This window comes from Suricata suricatta, chromosome 10 (genome assembly GCF_006229205.1).
Source record: "Suricata suricatta isolate VVHF042 chromosome 10, meerkat_22Aug2017_6uvM2_HiC, whole genome shotgun sequence".
In the NCBI taxonomy this organism is placed as follows: Eukaryota; Metazoa; Chordata; class Mammalia; order Carnivora; family Herpestidae; genus Suricata; species Suricata suricatta.
This window is the reverse complement of record NC_043709.1, coordinates 112,265,355-112,284,555: the sequence shown is the minus strand read 5'-3', so window position 1 is coordinate 112,284,555 and position 19,201 is coordinate 112,265,355.

Below are 19,201 nucleotides of genomic sequence, written 5' to 3'. Positions count from 1 at the left end.
CTTATATTAAAATATTAGTCTCCATATCTTGTGGCTACTTGTAAAGAAATTCATTCCAATTTACTGTTTTGCTACTTGCTTTATACCAATTTTACTATTATATCTGCATCTGTTATATAATAATTTTTTTTCATTTTTCTATTGCCATAGTAAGGCTGCATGACAAAACCAAATTATCGTGGTTACAATAATAGATATTCCTCTTTTGATCACAAGTCTGTAGGTTGGCTGGGTGATTCTACTGGATCACACAGAAGTCTGTATTTCACAGGCGGGTTGACCAGGGCATGGCTCTTTTAGGATGGCTTCAGGTGGGGAAAACTCAGTTCTCTGCCATGTACTTTGTCATCTTCCAGTGGCTGTCTCAGGCTTGCTGTCATTGCAGTGACAGGGTGCCAGGAAGCCTACAAAACTGGATAAGGCTCCTTGGGGCCAGAAGTGGTACATGGTCACTTCTGCCACACTCCATTGGACAGCATGATTCACAGAGTAGGTCAGATTTAGGATGGGAAGATATAGTTCATCCTTCACTAGGAGTAGCTGTAAAATCATATTGCCAAGGGTATGGATAAAGGAAGCACTGAAAATTTGGGGTTACTTATATAATCAATTTATCACAGTGGTCAATTTATTTTATGCTATTACTTGGTTTATAGTTAAAGATATCTACTGAATGTTGTTATCTGCAAATTTATTTTGTTACATTGTTTGCTATACAGACACATCATCTTCACATATATATTAAAGATAGATGTAAGTGCATCTATCAGTATGTGTTGTGTGTACAAACTTCACACACATGCATACACACATAAAGATTATAATATAAAGTTTTACTTTTTCATACAAGTGGTAGACTATTATTATTATTACTACATTCTAAGAATTTATAATTTTGTATTAGACTCAGTTACACTATATTTATTTGAACAAATCCTTTCCCTAAAGAATCAATTTTAAATCATTTTCAATGCATGTATTATATTAAAAATTAAATTTTTCTGAAAATAACCAGAATGTATTCTGAAAACATATTAGCATGTATCTTCTGTAAGTGTACAGTCATATAAAGATGTGAATATAGTTTCTTCTGTCCCCTTTTCAGTTGAAAAGATTTGCCTTTACTTGCTCTCTTTTTGTTTATGGAGGCTTGCTGCTGTTTAAATGCCATCATACTGGACATTAAGAAAAACAGAAGAAAGATCATATTAGAATCCCCCAGGTCCAACTATCCACTGTCTCTGGATTTAAGGTCAGACACCGGATGGTCCTACCACCTAAGAAGTAGGATTCCTTTCCTTTTAAGAAAAACATCTCTGAAATGAGTGCAAAAGTTCTATCTCCCTCCCTGTACTTCACCACTTGTTATGAAGATGGAGGGGTGGGTGAAGTTTGCCAGCCTAGGAACAGGTAACCAAACATGAACAAGGACAGGGCACCTGAGTGGCTCAATTGGTAAGTGACCTACTTGGGCTCAGCTCATGATCTCCCATTGGGGAGTTAGAGCACCACATTGGGCTCTGGGCTGGCAGTTCAGAGCCTGCAGCCTGCTTCAGATTCTGTGTCTCCCTGCCCCTCCCCCCTCACACTCTGTCTCTCTGTCTCTCAAAAATAAACATTAAAAACAATTTTTTAAACAACAACAACAAAAACATGAACAAGGACATAAATGATATAAAAATTTATGAAAAGTTTTATAGATGAGCCAGGGGCCTTGCATCCCCTGTTCCCAGAGGCTAATGACCATTAGGGCACTATTAGACCAATAAGACTCAGCAAAGCAGTCTGACTCACTGCTCCCAATAAATGGGAGGCCCTAATTACCAACATTACTCCCACATGAGCCCTTCTCTCCATTTCCTTCAATGACATCTTGATTACTGCAAGTCTTAATATTAATGTTCCTGTCTCCGTTCTCACCTACAATAAGCCACGTTGCTGGTCATATAACCCTCCTGTCTAATGCTTTTCAGTGGCTCCCAGTGCCTAGGTAATAAAATCCAAGTCATATTATCTCCCACCACCTCCCAGGTGTTTCTGTTTTTGTTTACACCATTCCATTGTCTTGGATTGACCTTCCCTACTCAGAGTCCCTGGCATTGCTTCTAAGATGAGACCTAAATGTTATCTTTTCTATGAAGCTTTCATGAACTACTCCCCCTCCCTCCCTCTACTCCCAGTAAAATCCTCTACTCCCTTTGGTTAGACAGTACCCGGCTCTGACATGGTACCCACAGGACTCCATTGCATTTGCTTATTACAGGGAGGTCTCTCTCCAACCTACCAGCACCTTGAGAGCAGGAGCCACTCCAAACTTCTACTATAACCTGACTACATGATACAATGCCAGCCATATAAGAATTTACTGTGGTAAGTAAATGGATGAATCCTTAGGACTATAGCTGTACCTAGATGCCTAACCATTTTGAAAATTGTGAGTAAACTCACTAATATTTCCTCTTTAAGCAAAGGATTTCAGTTACAATTAATATAGTCATCATAAGACTTTCCTAAAATAAACAACTCAGAAAAAAGGATGCCACTTACTACAAGCATAATAGTATCAATATATGGTTAATTAATAAAACCAAGGAAAGACATCAACAACTGAATCCCTCTGTACTAGACTTACATAGTATTTAAGTATATTCTCAGAGGCGAGGAAAATAATTCTTATCTTCTGTAGGCATTATAAAAAATCCATAAATTCCAGGTCTTCAAAAAGGCAGAAATAAACATATTACAACCAAATTATTTTCCATACCTTTAGAGAAGCTCATTCTTCTTGAAAATTGTAGTTTTCTAGAATATAAGAGCATGAGACCTCCCTATAGTTTTAAGCCTGAAACTGTAACGGTCCTTGTTAGACTGGCTGTCCCTGAGAGCTGAGCTTAAGACAAAGGCTTGTGTGCAGGTAGTTTAATTGGGAGGCGACCCCAGGACACAGAAGGGAAGGATTAGGAAGGATGAAACCGGGCCAAAGGGATAGCAGCTGTAGGGATGTGTAATTGAATTGGCCACTGCTGCAGGCAACTGGTGCTGAATCCTGCCAGGACCTTCTGAGGAGCCTCATTGAGATTCGTGTCATAACTGCCTGCCTGGGGGAGGAAAAGGGGAAACGTTTATTCATTGGCTTTTGCCCCAGTTGGTCAAGGGTAGCCCCTCAGGCAAAACTCTCTATTATCTCCTCCCCGCCCCCAACATACACTCATACTCCTTGTTGCTTATGCCTGAGTGTTAAGCCACTTCTCATGGTTAGGTATCCCACTTAGGGGAGCTCCAAGACTAGCAGAGACAGGAACTGCCGTATATTGAGGTGATTACACCATCAGATTACACCTGCACAAAACTGGTTGGAGCTTGCAGAGAACTGGTCATTGTAGGAGCAGTTGGAATAAAATGGAGAGAGTGGTACAAAGGTATGCTTGATGTACTCGGGAGCTATGCCCCCACCCCACCCAAGTTTCTAATGTATTCTATTGAATACATTACACTTTCTTGCTTAATACATTATAATACTTACGTTTATTATTTAACAAACTTTTGAATATAGCATTCTATCCAGATATCCAGAAACCTACTGTAAGATTTCCTATTATTTCTGTTTCTCTCCAAACTATGTTCCTCTCCTTCATTAACTGAATGATGTCGAACCCACACAAGAAATGTAATGGAATATTCATTAATTTACTCATTCAACCAATGTTTACCGTGCATCAAATATGTGCCTATCACTGTGCCACCTGCTGGAAATGCAACCATACACAAGGCATAACTTCCACCCTAACCATCCAGGAGGGGGAAGCACACAGGAAGCTCCGCCATTTTGACGGAGGTAAGTGCTGTAATAGAAGATGAATGGAATCCCAGTGGCCAAGTACAAAGAAGGCACTGCTCTGCAATGTGCATCGGGAGAAGTGGGGCTCGGGATGCAATTCCGAAAGGAAGTGATGCACGCACTAAAATTTGGAGGATAAATTTAAGTTAGCCAGATTGGTGTGATGAAGAAGTAAATTCCAGAAAGGAGACACACTGTGAGTTCTGGAAACTACAGTGGGTCTGTGCAGCTAAAGCCAGTGGGCAAGGAATCTACCAACAGGAAATGCACATGAAGGGGAAAATTAGAAGTCTCTGTATATCAGACCATGATTTGACCTGAGAGGCAAAAAGGCTAGATTTTAAAAGGAGTGCCACAATCAGATTTGCAAATAACCATAGATGTACCTAAGAATATATCACATGGAGATTTTCCCTGCAGCATTATTCACATGATTAGTAAAATGAGACAAACCAGATGCCCAACAACATGGTCCTAGTTCAATAACGTATGGGTGGTTTTAAAAAAAATCATCATGTTTTGAAAAATATCAAAACATGAATATGAATGTGAATATGAATATGAATATGAATATGAAAGATAGTCCCCATAAAGCAATTGAATATAGAAGTTTATTTTTAAAAAAGGTTACTGCATGATCTCTTATTTACTTACGGATGGTTAGATGCATCCATGCGTGCACAGATGAATGGCTATGTGGCTAGGAATCTAACCAACATCCGAATAGAGTTACATCTGGGTGACTGGATTATGGATAGTGAGTGTAAATGTGTGTGTGTAAATATATATGTATGTATATGTATATTCCAATTTTATGAGTTATAAATATTCTATAAAGAACATATATTTTATTCTATAATAAATAAAATAAAAGTTGTTTCTTTGTTTTTTAAAAAAATTATTTTGTTTTTATTTTGTTTTGAGAGAGAGAGGCAGAAAGCGAGCAGGGGAGGAGCAGAGGGAAGGAGACACAGAATCTGAAGCAGGCTCCAGGCTCTGAGCTGTCAGCACAGAGCCTGATGTGGGGCTCGAACCCACAGACTGTGAGGTCATGACCTGAGCCAAGGTCGGATGCCCAACCAACTGAGCCCCCCAGGTGCCCCAAAAGTTGTTTTTAAATACATCATTGTTTTATCCCAGAATACATACAAAGAAGTAGAAGTATAGAAAGGCCCTGTAATGCCTACAATGTTACCTACCAAGACGAGCAAAAATATCAGGTCTCTAAATCCCTAGTCGGGTCTTTACTAGCTATACACGCTAATTGTCTGGAAAATTAAAAATTGATCAAATCTGTCAAAACAGTGTTGAACTCTACTTCAGTTAAGACCCTTTCCCTCATTTGTATATATTAAAAACAACTTCAATTCAAATGAAACAGAAAAAAAATGTTAAAAGCTTTTCTTACTGTCAGAGTAATATGAATGTAAACAATGTGAGAGAGCACTTCAGATGGTTTAATCTAAACAAACAAAAAAAATTAAGAATTCAGCCTTGTTTCACTTTTTCCCCAGAAGATAGACTCATAATTAAACTTTTCACCTTTCCAAATTACTAAGTCTGTAGCCTGCACAGTGGGTGGTTTTCTTTCCAGACATTCTGACTTGGAACAATGTATAAAGCACGAGTCCCTGAATGGAATTTATAGCTAAATTTAACTAGGCATATTTTAATAAGATTAGCATATCTTTGTTTTTCAACACTAAGTACCTTGCAATTAACTGAATTTAGACAGCATATTGTTTCATCAGAAGCGAGATTTGAAGCCTTAATTTCCATATTTATTGATGTTGTATGTGGAAAGAAGTCTGAGTAAAAATTCCTCTGTCTGCCCTAAAGAGATTTCAAGAAGAAAAATGTGTTAACCTTTCCAAGAAGCTCATGTAGACACAGAATCTCACCTAGTCAATTCTGACTTCTAGAAAAATTCAGCATGGCTTTTGCTGGAGGGGGTGGAGGGGAATAATTAAAAAGGAATGCCTAGATGTTACAACTATGGACACTCTGTCTAGATAGAAAAGAACTCAAAAGTTGTGAGTGAGAACATGGCAGCATCTAAGGTTGTCCACATTCCCCCACCCCCACCCCACCAACACAAAATACCTATGAAAGAAGTTAGAACCTATTGTCTTCTTCATTACCATGCAGTGACCAGATAAAAATCCTCAGTATAAAAATAACCAATTCAAAACTGACCAAGGCTCTTCAAAAACATTTCTACAAGGTAACCACAAAAATACAATTTTCAATAATCTAGAAAAATCGATCACAGGGACAGAAAAGATATTCCTTTTACATCTCCAACTTTTCCATCTTGGAAAGCATACTTATAAGAAGACATCCAGTTAAGAGTGAATATACATAGGCATTAACCACCAAGAACTACCTTGAAGGGGAGAAAATTGATTTGGCAAATTGCTCAGTTCCTCACCAGAAGCTGTGAACACAGCAGTTGGTCACTGGAGGTAATGAGTGAAAGACGAAGTTCCTCCCAGGTATGGGGACTGGCTTTTCATGGGGCCACAACCAAGAGATGTACAGAAATCTCCCTCCTCCCTCCCTAAAGCTAATTAGCAGCAATGCTGCATGTAAATAAACTCAGGAGGAGGTAAAAAGAAGTGAGGGAATTAGAGCTGCAAGTTATCACACACAAATAACTATATGTCAATAATACAGTATATGAGATAATGAAAGGAGTTCAGAGAAGAACACCAGAATCAGTATTGCCTACGTGTGCAAGTCAACACTCTTAACATCTTATTAGATGAAATAGGCTTCTAGATATGAAAGCAATGCCTACCAAAATCAAGCAAGTAAATCATCTTTGCTCACTAAAAAGTTAGACCTCTTTAGAATAAACACACTCCCAGAAACTAACATGTCTCAGAAACTAATTGAAACTTTTGTGGTAGAGTTGAAATAAACATTAAATAGCATTTAATGGACTAAAATGTTGCTACAGAATAATCTCGTTCACTTTCAGGAAAGTTGAGTGAATTCAAAGTTAAATATTTACAGAATTCTCACTATAATATCTAAATATTTAACAGAAAATTAATGTATCAAATAAGGAAAGTTTTATGTATATATTAATATTTCACTGACATGTGGAAAATGTTTTGGCAAATTACAGATTCTTGACTTTACTTTCCAGAATATTTGTGTCAAACCAATTGTTTTGCTTTCAGCTGCTGCCAATAAGTAACAGTCATCATATAATTGATTTGTGAAATGTTTTAATAGCTTTCTGAGTTTTAGCCAATTACTTTATCTAGTGTACTGCATTGTTCACTGAATTGGAAGAAAAATTTAAATGTTAGTGGCAAAATATTTTACACCTGCATCGGTTGCAATATTATTTCACCAAATAAAAACTCCAGCACTTAACAAGGGACATGTGATGCTGTAAATGTCATAATTTAAGTAAGAACCCCACCCACACCTCTGAATCAAGAAGCCTTATGGAAATCACTGTGCCCCCTCTCTTAGTTCAGTGGTTCTGTGATGTCAAACCCAAAAATCAAAGAAGCTAACATTTTCTCAGAGATCGGACAGTCTCTCAAAATATAGAATGATGATGAGTCATAGTGTAAATGAACAGTGCACACCTATTTACTTTTTAAATGTTTGTTTATTTTTGAGAGAGAGCATGAGTGGGGGAGGGGCAGAGAGAGAGGGAGACAGAGGATCCCAAGAGGGATCTGCCCTGACAGCAGAGCACCTAATGTGGGGATCAAACTCAAGAATCACAAGATCATGACCTGAGCTGAAGTCAGACACTTAACTGACTGAGCCACCCAGGCACCCTAGTGCACACCTAATTTATCCTTGTAGGAAATTGGTTTTCTTTAGAGATCTAGTGAATAATGGTGTATGTGTGTGAATATGTGTGTGTGTGTGTGTGTGTGTGTGTGTTCTACAATAGAACTGTACATGTAGTCACACAAGAAAAAGAGACTAGGAAAGAAAAACACAGAATTTTTAAAACTCCAAATTGACACTTAAGTGAAAAACTATATTTAAAAATTTTTTGTTTTATCATAGTAGTTTAAATTTTTTCTTCAAAATAATAAATCAATCATATAGGATTTGGCATAGAACAAAGAATCAATAAGAAACTCATATTACTTAATTATCATCACTAATATTCCGTGGTTTCTGAAAAAATATATAACTGTTATTACAAAACTAGAATTTTCATTCTTAGTTTTTGTTTGTTTTATTCTAATTGATCAACAGAATGATCATCCTTTGCCCTGCTCTTTTTAAGTTACATGTGCATGCCAAAGACATAACTTTGGTATTTTGTCTGGCAAAACTCCTTTCCCACAGAACCACAAAGGGGTGGGAAGGACAAAGAATAATGAAATAGTCAGTCCCTGCTGACAGTGGACTAACTTTATGTGATACACTGTGGAAACATCAGAAATCTTAGAAGAGAAAAATTTGGACCAGATGAACAGGAAGTAGCAAAAATTTAATCTCTGCTTATGTTAGTTTCAAGATTATAATTTTCTAGATTCTGAATGTTTAAAAAATGAGTACTTACTAACTAAATTCAGACTATATTGAAATCATTTAGGAAAAACGATACCATAACATTTGTGTGGTATTTGCAGACAGAACTCCAAAACTGCACAATGAAAAATTATGCTGGTTGACACTTTGGGCACCATAATGACTAGGCTGACCGCTGTAGTATTTAAAAGGATAAGTCCCAGAAGTTTACCCTTTCTTAGATCCAGTTTACTAGCCATGAAACATGAAAAGATATATCTCAGGAAGAAAGGAACTGAACACGGAAGAAAGAAGCAATGTGTTTTAAAGAAGCAGATATAAAGAGGAAAGCTAAGGAAAGACATTGTTAGAAGTATGAGTAAATCTGAGTAAGTATTGATCATAAAAAAAATCATGGCAATAATAATGATGATGACCAGTTTAGATGATTAAAAATAGTTTGGAACCATAATACTAGAAAACAACATCTGAAATGAAGAGCAGTAGAGCCAAAGCAATAAATGTAGTGAATTACTGAAGAAGTGAATAGAGAGGTGCCTGGGTGGCTCAGTCCATTGAGCTGCTTCTGACTTTGGCTCAGGTCATGATCTCATGGTTTGTGAGTTCGAGCCCCATGTCAGGCTCTGTGCTGACAGTTCAGAGCCTGGAGCCTGCTTCAGATTCTGTGTCTCCTTCTCTCTCTGCTCCTCCCCTGCTTGTACTCTGTATCTCTTTGTCAAAAATAAATAAACATTAAAAGAATTTTTTAAATAAATAAAGAGGTGAATAGACATCACACTAACAGAATGGATAAAAACCATATGATCATCTCAGTGATGTAGAAAAACCATTTGGCTACATTCTTTCATGATTAAAAAAACTCTCAACAATATAGGTTTAGAGAAAACATACATACTGAAGGCCGTATGTGACAAATCCATCGTGAACATTGTGCTCATTGGTGGAAAAACTGAAAGCTTTTCTTCTAAGATCAGGAATAAGACAAAGATGCTCACTCTCACCACTTTTATTCAATATAATATTAGAAATCATGGCAACAGCAATCAGACAAGAAAAAGAAAAAAAGGCATCCAGATTGGTAAGGAAGAAGTAAAATGTCACTATTTCCTGATGACATAATACTATATACAGGAAATCCTAAAATTCCACAAAAAAAGCTATTATAACTAATAAATAAATTCGGTAAAGTTGCAGGATACAAAATCAATATGCAAAAATCTGTTGTGTTTCTACACCAATCATGAAGTGGCAGAAAGAGAAATTAAAACAATTCCATTTACAATTGCACCAAAAAGAATAAAATACGTAGGAATAAATTTAACCAAGGAGATGAAAGACATATATTCTGAATACTATAGAGGACAACGCAAACAATGGAAAGAAATCAAAAACACTGAAGATGACATAAACAAATGGAAAGATGTACTATGCTTATGGGCGGGAAGAATTAGTATTGGTAAACTGCCCGTACTTCCCAAAGCAATCTACAGATTCAATGCAATTCTTATCAAAGTTCCAATGGTATTTTCTCAGAGCTAGAACAAATATCCTAAAATGTATGTAAAACCATAAAAGATCCTGAATAGCCAAAGCAATCCTGAGAAATAACAAAGCTGTCGGTATCACAGTCCTGGACTTCAAGATACACTACAGAGCTACAATAATCACAACAGTATGGTAATGGCACAAAACCAGACACATAGATCAATAGGACACAATAGAGAGTCCAGAAATAAACCCACATTTATATGGTCAATTAATGTATGACAAAGGAGGAAAGAATATATATTGGGGGAAAGACGATCTCTTCAACAAATGTGCTGGGAAAACTAGACAGCTATGTGCAAAGGAGTAAAACTGGACCACTTTCTTACATCATACATAAAAATAAACTCAAAATGGATTAAATACCTAAATTTGAGACCTGAAACCATAGAACTCCTACAAGAAAACCTAGGCAGTAATCTTTTTAACATCAGCCTTAGCAACATTTTTTTCAAGATAGTTCTCCTCAGGCAAGGAAAACAAAAGCAAAAACAAATTATTGGAATGACATCAAAATAAAAAGCTTCTACACAGCAAGGGAAATCACCAACAAAATGAAAAGGCAACCTACTGAATGAGAGAAGATATTTGCAAATAAGGAGTTAATATCCAAAATATATAAAGAACTCAGAACTCAACACCAAAAAAAAAAAAAGAGTAGTCCAATTTAATAAATGGACAGAGAACTTGAACAGATATTTTCCCAAAGAAGACATACAGATGGGCAACAGACACATGAAAAGATGCTCAACATCACTAATCATCAAGGAAATGCAAGTCAAAACCACAATGAGGCACCCCTTTACATCTATCAGAATGACTAGTATCCAAAAGATAAGAAACATGTACTGGTGAGAATGTAGAGAAAGAGGAATCTTTGTGCACTATTGGTGGGAATGCAAGTTGGTGCATCCACTGTGGAAAACAGTATAGAGCTTCCACAAAATATTAAAAATCGAAATACCATACAATCCAGTAATTTACCCAAAGAATATAAAAATATGAATTCAAAAAGATACATGCACTCTTGTGTTTATTGCCACATTGTTTACAATAGCTAGTTATGAAAGAAACCTAAGTGTCCATCAATAAATGAATGGATAAAAAAAGATACAGTATATAATATAATATAAGATTACTCAACTATAAAAAGGCATAAGACCTTGCCATTTGTAACAACGTGGATAAACCTAGAGGATATTATGCTAGGTTCAATAAATCAGACAGAGAAAGACAAAGACCATATGATTTCACTTATATGTGGAATCTAAAAAACAAGACAAGCAAATAAAGACAGAAGCAGAATTATGAGTATAGGAGATAAACTGGTGGTTGCCAGAGAAGAGAAAATCAGGGCTGGATGAAATGGGTGAAGAAGATGAAGAGGTACAAATCTCTGGTGGTAAACAAACTATTAAAAAATCATGGGGATAAAAAGTACAGCATAAGAGATATAGTCAATAATATTGTAGTAACATTGTATGGTGACAGATGATGACTACACTAATCATGGTAAGCATAGCTTAATGTATAGAATTGTCAAATTACTATGTTGTCCTCCTGAAATTAATATTACATTGTATGTCAACTACACTTTAATTTTTTTAAAAAAGTAGAGATATTGAATAACTTTATTAAGTCAAATATGAACGTTAAAAACTTAAAGTTTACAAAAAAGAAAAGTAAAATGTGTAACTTCCAGTCTAATAATGGAGACTAAAGAAAACTTGATCCAGTGAAAGGCAGGAAAGAAGGGGAACATATTCCAGAAAATAAAGGTATGTCAAAGAGAAAGCAGAATAAAGTATAAAATAACTTTCATCTTTATATGTAAATAAATTATAAAATGTTTCATCCATTTTAAGCTGCACCTGTGTTCACATTTTAACATCTCTGAAATCAGAACATGTATTTCAACTCATGGTGTTTTAAAATTATTGTTGGCCTGGCAGAAACTGTAACATGGATGTCAATGACTATGCATACATGAACATCAAAGCACCAGCATCAAAACTTGCATTGGGTATCAATACCTCAGAAGAAAAACCTGAAAAGAATAGTAGAGCAGTATTTTAACTCTTAAGAACCAAACAGTTGTGGGGAGAGAGTGAGAAGGTGATGAATCAAACAGGTTTAACAACATTCCCAAAGCTAGATTCAAACAGAGGTTTATTCTACATAATTGCAAAGCTAATAGAAGAGCCAATTCTATTCTATTTTAGTTCTTTTGAGAAATGGCTACTTATGAAAGCACAGAGGGTGATAGGGCCTGGCAAACACAAACATTGGCAACCCTCAGTCAAAAACTAATTGAGGAGAGTCAGACTCTGAATGAGATGGTTTTTAGAAATACTTTATTAATTTATTTCACTTATATTTATGATAAGATCAACATATTATTTTTAATTATCTGTAACTAATTATAAAAGAGTTCTGAATAAGGTTCAAATAAACATTGTGTCACTGTTTAATCCATATTTTTTAATTTCTTAAAGTAACTACAATGATGTTGCATCTTATAATCAATCACAGTTTAGATTTAATGAAATATAATAGTAATCACAACAAATGTAAAGAAACTAAATTTCTCAGATAAAATACAGAGGCTTCCATATTGTATTTTGAAAAACTGTTATCTTTTGTTAATAAGAGACTCATTTTAAACATAATAATATAGAAAAATTGAAAGAAAAAAAGAAAGTAAAAGTCAGGCAGGGGGGAGAATATCTGAAAAATACTAAAAATAACAATAGCCAAAGCCTCATCTAAACATATAGCCATCAGCAAAATTGACTTTAAGGGGATGGGATGATTAAGAATAAAGAGAGTTACTACCCAATAATGAAAGGAGCAATCCACCAGGAAAGCTAACAATTTTGAATCTTTATGCACCCAGCAATCGAGTCTAAAATGGATTTATTGGGAAGAACCTAGAAATTCACAATTTTAATAAGAGGTTTTAACTTTTTCAATAATTGGCTAAATGGTCATTTATAGAACCCTACATACAACAGGGAAAATCATGCACTTTTTCACCACACATAGAACATTTACAAAAACTGACAGAGACACAAGTCTCAAAAAAAAAATCTACTTCATACAGAACATGTTCTCTAACCAAAACATGATAAAAATTAGAATTAAAAAACACTTCTGAATAATTCTTGGTTCAAAAGAGTAATTATAGTAAAGGTTAGATTCAACAAAACTAAATACATATTCCTTAAAAAGACTTTTAAAAAATGAACAAACTTCTGACAAGTTTATTTAAGAAAACTATTGAAGTGGTACAAATTAGGAATAATGGGGAAACAAAATCATAGACACAATGGAATTTTCACAAAAATTTTAACAAAGTGGTCCTGAAATTCTTGGAGGAAAATAGATGTGGAAAATAAGGATAATTTTGAAAAGGAAGATCAATGTGTCCTCACCTACTAGAAACTAAAGCTTATAAAACCATTAATTACTAATTATTACCATTAATTACTATTAAAATATGTGTTAGTGCAGAGATAGAAAATAGATTAGTGTAGCTGAATAGAACCTAGTAACAAACCTAGTAACAAACTTAGGTATATATAAGATAGTGTACAGGTATATGCTAGAAGTGACCTTACAAATGAAGTAACTGTACATTCTTAACTGGCAACGCATATGGAAAGAAATAAAATTAGATACCTACTTCTCATGAATTACAAAAATAAATTCCATATGGGTTAAAACCTAAATATGACAAGAAAAACCTCAAAACTTTAAAAAATATATAGCATAAATAACTTTACATGTTAGGTGAGGATTTCTTAAAGGAGACCAAAAAATAAAAAAGAAAAAAGAAGACTAATATGTTTGAGTAGATTAAAAATTTTAAGACTCTGTGTTATCAAAGATATAGTAAAGAAAACAAAAATATAAGCCACAGACTCAGAGAAAAACATCTTCAAAGCATAAAGGATGAATATCCAAGACATTTTTAAGACTTTGCCACATCAAAATAAGTAAAACAACAAAACAATACAGGAGGAAAAAATGGACAAAGAATAAGAAGTAATTTGAGGAAAAGGTAATGCAAGTGGTCCAAAAAAAAAAAAAAAACATATACCAGTAGCAAAGAGAAACACAGATTTAAACAAAGAGTTTCCTTTGTAAAAATTAGACCACTAGTGTGATCTCCCCAGTGTTGGTGAGACTGCAGGAAATTGGAAATTCCTGTCTAGTCTATTTGAAATTAAATGAAGTCTATACATCAGCAATTCAATTTCTACTTTAGCAATATAGATATCTTCTTTAGAGAAACTCCTAAACATGTCCACAAGGACACATCTGTAAAGATATTCACTGTAACAGCAAATGTACAAGTGAAAACATGGAAACCACCAAAGTAGCAGAATAAATAATAAAGTGTAGCTTACTCAGAGCATTCTCAAATTTTAACCAGATCAATATATTAAGCAACATGATGTTAAGTTTATAAAGCTATTTATAGGGACTCCTGGCCAGCTTAGTAAGAGGAGCATGTCTCTTGATCTCAGGATTGTGAGTTTGAGTCCTACATTGGGTGTACAGATTACTTAAAAATAAAATCTTTTAAAAATATATGTATATATAGTGTATATATATGTACATATATAAAGCTATTTTAAAAGGATAGAGATAAGACCACCTACAAAATATTTAAAAATCCATTCAAAACAATACTATATAGAGTTCATGTAGATATATATGGTTATATATATATGCATAAAAAATGCAGAAACATTCAAGTGTTCAACTCACAGCATCTTTAAGAAACTGTTTACTTTTAGGGGTAGAGAGGGATGGGGGTGAGATTTTAGTCATATTTGTAAACTTTATTTAAAAGAGAAGAGATCTCAGACAAAAATTTCAAAATATTGGGGTGCCTGGGTGGCTCAGTCAGTTGTGTCTGACTTTGACTCACAGTTAGTGAGTTCAAGCCTTGCATCAGGCTCTGCACTGGGGGTATAGAGCCTCCTTGGGATTCTCGGTCTCTCCTTCTCTCTCTGCCCCTGCCCCACTTGTACCTCTCTCTCTCTCTCTCTCTCTCTCTCTCTCTCTCTCTCTCTCTTTCTCAAAAATAAATAAACTTTTTAAAAATGTCAAAATATTAACACACTAAGTTTGTTGCATTTTCTATTGTTTCATAGTATAATTTATAATTATAAAATTTAATTTTATAATATTGTTTTTATAAGAGAAGACAAACTGAAGTACCATAATGGGGGTCAGGTGGGAGGATAAACAAAAATTATATTACTCCCTACATTATAAAATTATTGAAAAATAAGCTATGAAGCAACCAATAGAAGATAAAATACATCTCTATAACCGATGAATCTGATTCTACCGTTTAAAAACACTGTGTTATAATAAGTGGTACTGGAATGAGCCCCATCTGTAAAATGTCACTTGGAATACCTATCTTGCAGATTTTCCATGAGGCTAAGAAATGGAGATAAAGACAGATATGGAGGTAGTCATGTAGCAGACGGTCGGTTGCTAGCCAACATCCATCTCTACTTCCCTTCTTTCTTTTCTATAAACACTAATTGTATTTGCGTATTCACCATCCTCCACATGCCCAGGTTCTTTGGAAGAAGAACTAATTCCCAGCTCACGAGATGGGGCAACCTGATTTTAGCCAGTGGTAGTAATTTCATTTCTTTACCAATGATTGGTGTAGGAAGGGGGAGTCCAGCCCGATACAACCATGCAGTATTCCAGATTTTTGGGAAAGGTGTCTTCCTAAGAAAGGGAAAAGAAATGAAATAGCCCCATTGTTGTTTCTTTGTTTGTTTGTTGTACTTCATAAGATGTTGTCTCTGGATGTGAAGCCCAGAGCTGTTATAGTCATCTTCTGACCCTGAGGTCACCTCTGTCAACTCCCTAAGGGAGTCAGGACAGAGAAACAGAAAGAACCTGATTCTTTGATGATATTTTTGAAAACCTGTATCAACCAACCTGGAAATCTACCCTATTTCTATACTTCTTGTTATGTGATAAAATAAATTTTCATCTTGCATGAGCTAGTTTGAGTAGGGTTAACAGTTACTGGTAGACAAAACATACTAAATGATAAAAAAAAGTCAAGCCCAAAGCCTCACACATCAAAGGCCTGTGATGATAAATGGCAGTATAACATTATCATTCTACCCCAGACTTGTCCATCCAGTCTTCCCTCACTATCCTCCAATATATTACCTGTGCAACACAGATCAAACTATTTCTATCCTTATTCTGGTCACTCCTATTCTTAAGTAAAATGACTATTCCCTAGAGTCACTATTAGCATAGAACCCAAACTTCGTTTCCTAAGTAGTTTTTATTGCTCACTTGGACGATTTAGGAACACAGCTCACATTCATCACTCTGCAATTATGGATTATAGATTAGGATTCACTTTTTTAGTTTTACCTACACTTTTTATTCTAATAACAAAAATCAGGATGTGTAATTGCAATGGATTACCTTCCAGCAGAAACCTTGGCATTTTATTACCACAAACAACCAAACTCCAATAGAATCTTAATGGAAAACGAATCCTTTCAGATTTTTTGACAGATAAAACATACAGTGAATCTTTTTGTTCTGTTTATTTTAGGACTGGAGGACAAGACCAAAGACATCACAAAATGAAGAGATGATGCCACAGGAGATGTGAAGATAGACATATTTTTTGAAATAGGAATCCAGAGATCACGTGGATACCCACTGGAAAACAATGATTTAATAATCAACAGTGTAATAGGCCAAGAGGTAAAATGAGAATCCCTCCTTATAAGCCCCCAAAAGTGGCAGAACATGACAAAGCAAACACATCTGCAGAAGAGAATTTTTTCCCCAACAGTGACAGTTGCTTACTGAGACACCGCATTACAAATGGGGGTGGAAGTAAATAGGTATATCTGGTTTAAGTTGGCTGAGACAGAGGAATCTTCTGGTAGAAGACCCTGTCCTCACAAGTCCAGGAATCACATTCTACTAAAAGGTTTGTAGGCAAGATTTAATAACCAAGGAACCTCTTGAACTAGCAGCTACAGAAGAAAGGCAATCGCCAAGATCAATACAGAAATGCTGCTCAGTCATTATGCCACAAAGATTTTTCTAAGAATCATGAATGATGTAAAGATAGGAATAATACACAGAAAGTGAAATTGAGTAAGACACAAAATGCTAGAGGAGAGAGAAAGAACAAACTTTCATGGGTCATACTTCTCTAGACAAGGGTTTGTTTGCAGGCTCTGGCTGCAGGCAGTTGGACATAACTACAGAAACACCCATATGGTTCCCCAGACTCTATGTTCTCTGCAGCTTCTTGCAAGCTTTTTATTACTCAGCACCACGTGGTTGTGGAAACCACACAGGTGAGAAACAAATTTTCATCTCTGGCAGTCTTTAACAGTCATGCTTTCCCAGCTGTTTAGAAAAGTGTTCCTTCAAATAATTGCCCTGCAGGGAGTTTGTGGTGAGACAGGGACATGAGCAAACACTACAAACCACCCAGCTCATTCTGCCAGACAGCCATTCTCCAACCCGGCCTGGCCAAGAGGCCCTAAAGGCAACTGGATTTCTGAAAGCAGGAATATACCATCCTTTAAAGCAAAACACGCGGCTCTAGTGAAATAAATAACTGGAATCTTATTAGCAGGTCCCACCTGCATGCAGTTGTGGGGAAAGGAGGAGGAAAACAGTCAGCTTTGCTGGTAATTAACACACAAAGAGCACAAGAATCTTCTTCAAAGACAGCTAGGTTATACTGTGTCTGACCTTGGACAGCAGGAGTTAGGCCCAAAGAAATACCAGCCTTACTGTGTGGTATAACAGGCTGTGAGATTCCAGCAGAGACCCACGGTTACCTACATAAGGCTGTCCCCCTACCCTTCTTCCTCACTGGCAAAGCCCTGATTTTGTTCAAATGATCCCTCCTCCCCCAAGCAAAACTCAGTGTTGTGGCCTGTTGCTCAGGAAAGGCTACAGACACAGAAAACGTTCCTCTTTCTGCCTCTGGCATGTGCAGGTGTGAGCTGTAACCAGTGCTCTGCAGTCACGTTGGAACCACGAGGGGAAACTTACCAACACACTGAGCCTAACACGGAAAGAAATAGACAGGACCCTGCCTCCAGAACATCATGGTTTCACAGTGTTTGAAAGCCATCCCAACTTTGCAGCCATCCCACGCCCAGATCTGTAATATAATACAATATGTCCTCTGGGTCACTCTGAACTAGCATCTTGTTATTGGAAGCTGAAAACATAAGCTAAACTTTCTCTATCCAAATGTAACCTGCCAAAGGTCCAAATTACATTAACCGATTAAATGCAAATAAAAATGTTTCTGTTCAAGGAATGTTCTTGCTGTTACATGAACACATGTAACAAATGCAAAGGCAATTCTCTTGGAGATTTATAAATGCTTTGTCACATGCTTAGAACAGTAGGCCTCTCCTCCAATTAGCAAACTCAGTGATTATTCTCTAAAACCTCTGCAAAGGCCTTTCCTAACTCTTTTCAGCATATTTAATTGTTCTATAATATTATTTCTGTGTAGTTTGTAAATACTTTGATGAAATGGCTTGTAGTTGTGTATCGGTAGCTGTTCCATGTGAGTTTCCTATAAAAGAAATAATATCTGTGATGGTTAATTTTATGTGTTAACTTGACTTGATCACAGGGTACCCCGATATTTGGCTAACTATTGTTTCTGGGTGTGTCTGTTGAGGGTCTTTCTGGAAGAGATTAACATTTGAATCAGTGGACCCTAAAGCATATTGCCCTTCTAAGTGTGAGTGGGTATCCTCCATCCATTGAGAACATGAACAGACCAAAAGCCAAAGGAAGAGAGAATTTGCCCCTTTGTGCCTATTTGACCTGACACATCAGCCCTCTGCCCTGAGACTGGGAATCATACCATCAGCCCTTGTCCTCAGGCCTTCAGAGTGGGACTGAACTACACCCCCTGGCCTTCCTAAACCTTCAGCTTGCAGATCCAGGAGTGGGACTACTCAGCCTCCACAGTCACATGAACCAATTCCTCATAATAAATCATATATATCCCATTGGGTCTGTTTCTCTGGAGAACTCGGACTAGTACAATGTCTCATCTATCTTTATAGCTTTAACATTTAACATAGGACTCAGCACTTACTTGATGTGGCAGTTCTAAAATATGGCTCCCAATGTGTTTGGACTTCCTTCCATCTGAGCTGGCTTTTACAGCTTCAACCAGTAGAGTACAGCAGAGGGATGCTGCCAATATTTGCTGCTAAATCGAAAGAAAGAAAA